General features: G+C 46.0%; 1 protein-coding gene across 5 annotated transcripts in view; it reads left to right on the top strand.

The window, feature by feature from the left end:
- The window catches only part of arhgap32b (Rho GTPase activating protein 32b), a gene marked incomplete at its 3' end in the record, with an annotated part of 173,871 nt that overhangs the window by 47,088 nt on the left and 119,802 nt on the right, over window positions 1–6,981 (top strand). Inside the window, exon 1 of one of the 5 annotated variants that reach the window (XM_079283253.1) lies at window positions 5,419–6,151. The exons of the other annotated variants lie outside the window; for them this stretch is intronic. Of the gene's footprint in view, window positions 1–5,418; window positions 6,152–6,981 lie in introns of those variants that run through there. 5 annotated transcript variants of the gene reach the window in all.

The following is a 6,981-nucleotide window of genomic DNA, read 5'->3' as shown; positions in this document are numbered from 1 at the left end:
GAGGGGTTGGAAAGTCGCCAGATTTAACACTGGCACCGACTAAATATGTCCCCGGAGCAACATAGGACGCAACAATGGTTCCTATCACATATAAAACCAAACGAAAATCTTCATAAAAACAAGTTGTACAAATAATAATATACAAACAAGCATATTAAAGCTACTGCAGATGTAAAAACAAACTCATTTAACTTACCAGACCTGCTGCTCACTATTTAAAGACAAAGTCCATCCTCCTTTCTTTGTTAATAAAGAGTTTAATCTCACGGTTGTTCAGTACATCCGTGTATTTTAGTTCCAGTAAGAAGTCCTTCTCCATTCATGGACGCCAGTGAAGACAATCGAGCCTCCCTAGTTGTATTTCTTGAATACGTTTTAATGCGTTTGAGGGCTGAAAATGTCCGCTCGACAGAGGCAGCAGATTTTGGGATTGTCACCGCCCAACACGTCAGGCTAGCCCACTGACCAATCACGTACTTATAGGCCAGCTAGCAGCGCTGACACGTCAAAGAATACGCCCAACATGTCAAACTAAATAACTGATTGGTTGAACACTATGACAATCAACAATATTGTCCCCATTCACTTAACCTGCACATGGATTCACTTGTGAGTCTGCAGGCCTCGGGCCTCTCTTCTAACCTAGAGAGACAGAGGTGAGATCTGATTGGATAAAAGCTCTACTTAAAACAAGCTGCACTGGAAGCAGAGCAACTGAGGAAGACAGTAGCTGTGCAATGAGAAAATAAGATGATGGGAAAAATGTTTTTATAAATTATAATACATGTAGTGTATTTAAGAAAAAATGATTCAATTATAAAATAGCTATAAGTTTGTGATTCTGTTTAGACCAGCAGAGAAGGCCTTGCAGGCTCTGATGGCCCACGACTGCCTTGTTTTTGAAATGTGCTATACAAATAAGAAATTGATATCGTACAACTTTACTACCATGCAGAGAGATTAATGATAAACGTGGTGATAAGCGGCCTGAGACAAATCGTATATGTGCTTGAGAAAGACAAAGACTTAGAAAGGTGGCCGACAATATTCACGGCAATCAGTCTGAGTTTAACAGCTGTGAAGGAGTGCCGACCCCCCATCTCGACAATAGTTACTCAGGCTGTGGTTCTAGTGTGCGGGAGAGCAGTAGGCCATATGTATGCATGCGGCCATGCGTGTGATGAAGATTGACGCCCCCCTTGGCCCGTCCTCTAGGCCAGCACACCGTGCTGCTGTAAGGCTCATGTGTCTCCGCTGCTTCCACCTTCAGACGGTGACGTGCCGGTAACCGTCTGGAGGGGGGGATCTTTACCTCCCATCACTCGCCTGCCTGCATCCGCCCTGCTAGCTGAGCATCGTGACACAATATGCTCCGGCTGCCCAGTCACTCCTTTCACTCACAAAGGGCCGAGAGAGAGATGCATGGAGTTGTACTCCCTCCCCCTAGCAGGACCCAATCCATCAACTGCAGCGCTACACTGAAGACGGCGCCGGGCAGCGCACACCCAGGAGGCAGGCTGCCCTTTAAAGGCACAGGGGGCGACCGACGGCAGGGTCCAGAAAATAATTACGGTCGACATTGGATCAGTTGTAGCTGTAGAATAGTTCAGGACCATATGTTAGTCTGGACAAAGCAAACTCCGAGCCATGGCCTGTAAACCCCCTCTATCACACATTCAGAGGACCTCTTTCCACTCCTTGTGAGCAGAGGATGATGTAACGGTTGGACTCATTCTGCCCTTGTTAGAGGAAACAAAAGACCAGCCAGACTGCACACACACACACACACACACACAACCTCTCTCTCTCTCGCTCTCTGTGTCTCTCTCTCATGGCCTTTATTGGAGGACAACTCGAAATGGTTGAAAATGTGATTGTCCTCAAAGCCAGAATGCACACGATGAAAAGTGTTCCAAAATCCACTCCAGGACGGAAAACCAGCTCAATTAGTCATGACGATTTTCAATCCCACGTTACATGTGAACATTTACAAAAAGTAATGCCTGCTGTATCAAAATATGTTATCTAGAATTTTTGATATTTTCCAATTTTGACAACAAAGCACTGACTCCCATCTCCCTTTTACAGGTTGCATATGAGTTTTGAGGGAAGGGTGTTGTTTGAATGTGGGTAGTGCATTTAGGTAACGTAACCCCGCCACATGGTTTGTTCTGAGAAGCCGTCATTGGGAACTGTTTGGAAAAGGAAAGGCACGTTCAAAACATACCTGGGATGTGGGAACATTTCAAGCTGCTGAGCTTGCTGCTGGAGTAAGCATGTTGGGAACGCCTTACGCCCTTTTTCTGGCCTCCGGAAAATGAAAGGGGGGATAAAAAAGACAAACTTGCAATATCCTCTTGACATCGAGATGCTTTTAGCGATTTCTGCATTCCGGTCGTTCTTCTGTAAAACTAGAATGTTGAGGTACCTTGAACAGAGGCCCTTTTGCCTCATACGTAACGACCTGTGTTTGTTATGGGCCGACCGCCTGCAGCGGGTGAGTTAACTGCATTACCAGAGTGGCCTATATTAGTAGGATGCACATATGGACGATATACACTCTGCATGAAGATGGAAATCCATGTTTCACTCGGTGCCCTTTCACCTGAGGGTTGGTCTTTGTTCAGTCAAGGCTCTTCAGTTGTGCTTCTGTGTCTCAGTAAAGTCTTTGTGAGCGCATCTACACCACAGAAAGCATTCTCATAATGGGATTAGTTTTGTGATCTGCTCCAAGTCTCCATCTCATTCCCTCACAGCAAATCGCCCTCTGTGTTTAAATCCCATCTCACTTCTCAGTCCTTATAGCTTTAGGAATGATTTTTAGAGTTCGCTCCCTCACACATCCTCCTTTTAGCTCGGAAGTACTGCAGTGAAGCCCCACAGGCAGACCTGCGCTCCAAGCCCCTCTGGTTCTGCAGGGTGACAGAAGTACCCCAGTGTGGAAATGGCATCATGGGAAAGAGGCCATTATTTATAATCGTAACATTACTCTCCCGTTTCCTGCAAACTTCCATCCCCTCGCTTCTTCATGATCATCCCTCAAGGATGATGCTGTTCTATCGTCTCACTAACGGATCGAGGTCTGTTTGTCCGTCATAGGTTAGATTAGAAAGACGTCCACAGAGTTTATAGAGGAAGAGGAATAGCATTTTGCCGTGATACAGAGGCAAATGAAGGGGGGTGTCATCTCATCCACCAGCCCTGAAGAAGTTGCACAGTGTCAGAAAGCTGTTTGCTGGCTAGCAGTCAGCCTTTGGTTTGAAAGTTCTCGTGGCTCTGGTTCTTTGGCCTGGCCAGCTCTCTTATGTCACACGCAGAGGACGGGGGAGACTCACGGGAAATGAGAGCAGAGGAACGCCGTGGGCTCTGCCGCTATTTAGAAGTGTTTTTAAAGGAGGAATGAGTAGGATTTGTTTGGCTGCGTGGGTTAGGGAGCTCTCCAGCGGATGAAAGACGACCCAGGATTCCTTCTCGTTTTGGAACAAGCTTTGTCCGCTTGGTGCTTTTCCTCGCTGTATTTGCATTTTTTCCGGTGCTGTGTATGCCCTTTCCGTAGCGTCGTCTTGCATGCGTGCTTACGATCTGGCAGCTGGTCGCTTTGTTTTTATAGAGGTTGATGCCCAGAAGCATTCGGAACACAGAATAGAGAGAATCCAGGCAGATGCACCACCCACCTCTAGTGGGTCATTAGTGAGAGGAGTCTATACATTGTTTTGTAGGAAAATCCTACTTACGGAAAGAATCATATATTGCATCATTGTCTGCTGACAAATGTCTGAAAATTGAAGATTTAAAAAGATCTAAAGGTCATCAACTCCTCGTAGTTCCTCAAGTGGTTCTGCTGGTCTACTAGTTATTTTTATGAGCCACGCTAGCAGAGGCTGATCAAGGGATGATGGTCCACCACGGTGTTTCTGACTCAAAGATCTATTTGATGTTTTTGCAATTTTTGGACAGACATTCATGGTTCAAATTTGGTTCACAAATGGACATATACGTTTCCCTCAGAACCAATTGTTATCAATCCTATGAACCCCGGATCAGTGCATGATTGTAGTCCTCTGTGGCAGGAGGCCTTATGTTTTCATACATCCCGTTCTTGTGAGCACGGTATCTCAGCAACACCTGGAGGGTCTTTCTTCAAGGATGAACTGATTAGACTTTGGTGGTCAAAGGTAACAACACAAAACACATTCATGTGATAATTATGACGATTTCACACAAATAGTTAAGAGGTTTAAAGTGATGAGATCTCCTCCCCCCCATGTCAAGTAACTTACTCATGGGTTGCTAATAGCTGCCATGTCTAATGCAATACATTTCAAAGATCCCATTGACATCCTCAATGCACTCAAAGTCAGTGATCTCTCCTGTCTAATCTTAAATAACAATAATATCATTTGATGAGGCTTTTAGCTTTTTGCATTGGACGCTGAAACTTTGTCTCTACGTGTCCTGGAAAACGTCTGACCTCCCCACATGTGATGTGTGATAAACCAGTCCAGCCTGTCACTGGCATCGCAGAGCGGAGAGCTGAATGAACTGGGTCATCATTGGATTATCATTTGATATTCATCAGCTAGCCGAGCAACGGCTCACCTTGAACACAGAACAGTGGCACTATTTCAACTCAGCAGTGACTGTGTGGTTGCCACACTTTGGCTGTAAATGTTTGGCAGCAGGTTTTGTTAGAGGAACCTTTTTGAAGTCACTTTAGGAATGAAGGTCGCAGCAATAAAAGTAAGTAAATAAGTTTAAACCTGAAGTTGAATTGAACTATCTTTTTGTTGTTGATCTTTTCTTTGTCTGGTGTTAGATCTCTGTCTTGCACAGAGAAACACACACACACAGACACACACACAGGGAGGTTCCATGCAGCCCCGTATCCTTGAGGCCTCTCTTGGCTCCCACATGTCCTCCTCACTGAGGCCGGCTGTTTGCTTGGATTTCCGTTCTCCTCTCCAGCAGTAGCACTTTTTAATCCATCTTGTGTGTGAGTGGCACATGTGATGTCATCACAGCTGATGAAACCTCCACTTTTCTTTCCTTTTTTGTTTGTTTGGGGTATTTGGCTGCAATCTGAGAGCAGAGGGGAGGTGAAGGTTATATTTTTGGCGACTCTATTAGTACTTTGGTAGACTGCGCTCTACCACGCTCCGTGGTGATTTATTGTGGTGTGAGTATTTAAATGCAGGGTTTGGTCGCCCCGAGTTGAAACAGCTTCCCTTATTTATTGTTTTGCTGCATTTGCAAAGCATCAGTTATTGTTTTGACACACTTAATTTAATGTGCTTTGAGGTGAAATGCATTGATGTCTTTTGACCAATAATTAGCCAGAACTGCTGATTTCAAAATGCCACTGTGCAAAAGGACAGCAGAGAGAGGACTGCACATGTGGAAGGAAAGAAAACGACCCCCCCCCCCCCCCCCCGTTACCTCTTGCCCTCTCCTCTGCTTCTTTTCGCTCCCTCCATCCCTGCTCTTTGTCCTGGGAACGTACCAACCGGAGAGGAGAGAAGGGGGAGGGGTGAGCCAGCATGTCAGGCAGGGGGAGAGGAGGGAGCAGGGAGAGAATACCATGTGGCGGAGGGACAGAGCAGACCGTGAGGCCGGCAGAAGGACAAGACAGAAAAGAAAGAAAACAGCTTTTCTTCTTTTTGTTTTGTGGGGGGGGATCTGGTAGTTCCCTCCGTTGTTTCCTGCTGCTAATATATAATTGGATGTTAAAGTTCTGCTGGGTGCCGAGCCATCAGGGAAAGGAAGTAAACAAGAGAAAAAAGACGAGGATGATGGGATGGGAGAGGGGGCAAAATGGAGGAGATGAAAGCGGTCCTGTAAAGGAATCCACCAAATAACCGCCTCCTCTCATCCAACAACACCAGCAGCAGCAGCGCTGCTCGGTCTCTGTGTCCCACACTGGGAGAGCTTGCCCTGTAAGTGAAAGGAAGTGGAGAGCTGACATTTACGTCCTGCTGAGGGGAACAAGACTCTGCAAGAACGGGATGTGCATTCTCTCACACACTTGCACAGAGGCATGGACTCGGGACAGGTGTCGGAGTATTAACGAGGGGCAGACTTGACACTGCACGGCATGAAGGGAAAGGAAAGTGTGTCGGGACTGAGAGGAGGGAAACCCCAGATTTGAACTGCTGTGAGTACGAAGTGTCTTTCTGTCTTTGACTGTACCCTTTGGTTCTTTTCTGTCATTTTTCTTTTCTGCTGCTGCTCTGCAGTTGTCAGAGCAATGCGTCCCCTTTGTCCTTGTGTGCCTGCAGGACTCGCTTGTGTCCAAAATATGGCTGTTGGGATTTAGCTTTTTCTTTCTGCAGGAACCTTTGTTGTAGGGGACAGTGCAACGTCTCTATGGATGGGTTTCTCTTGCTTTTACGGTGTAAACAAGAGGAAATCACAGACCACACAGTGTATGTGTAGTTTTTCCAATACAACCTTCTACAGCTTGAGGACATGGAGAAAGTAATAGTTGTCACAATGATCTTTGTATTGGATTCCCATTATTAAAATGCTGTATAGTTTGACTGTGAACCCGGTACATGCAGAGAAGCTCATTCTAGAGTATGTAGTAACCCCCTCCTTTGCTGTTGCTGGGGCCATAGGGACAATGTGTGCTAGTGCAGGTTGGATCCTAATCGAATCATAACGTGGTGGGCCGCATGCAGTGCAGAATGCAGGCCTAGAATGGTGGACAACCTATCTGGCAGGCCACTCTGTTCGGGTGCACGGGATGTCAACACAAGTTGTAATTTAGATAAACTTCTGTCCAAAAGCAGAAGCACTCTAAAACGGTGAAGCTGTCATGTAGAGCAGACATTAGTCTGTGTATCTAGTGTCTAAAAGCACTAATAGTTTCTAAGTACATTGTTTGTTGTACAGCTGGGAGAAGACTACCGTATGCTTCCTCACTAGCTCACTTTGCTTGTTCGGTAAATGCCAGCTTTAACTTCTCAAGGCTCTGCCAGCAGA

The sequence above is a fragment of the Melanostigma gelatinosum genome (genome assembly GCF_949748355.1).
Source record: "Melanostigma gelatinosum genome assembly, chromosome: 14".
Lineage (NCBI taxonomy): Eukaryota > Metazoa > Chordata > Actinopteri > Perciformes > Zoarcidae > Melanostigma > Melanostigma gelatinosum.
Note: the sequence above shows the minus strand (reverse complement) of the source record. Positions and strands in the feature narration are given on the sequence as shown.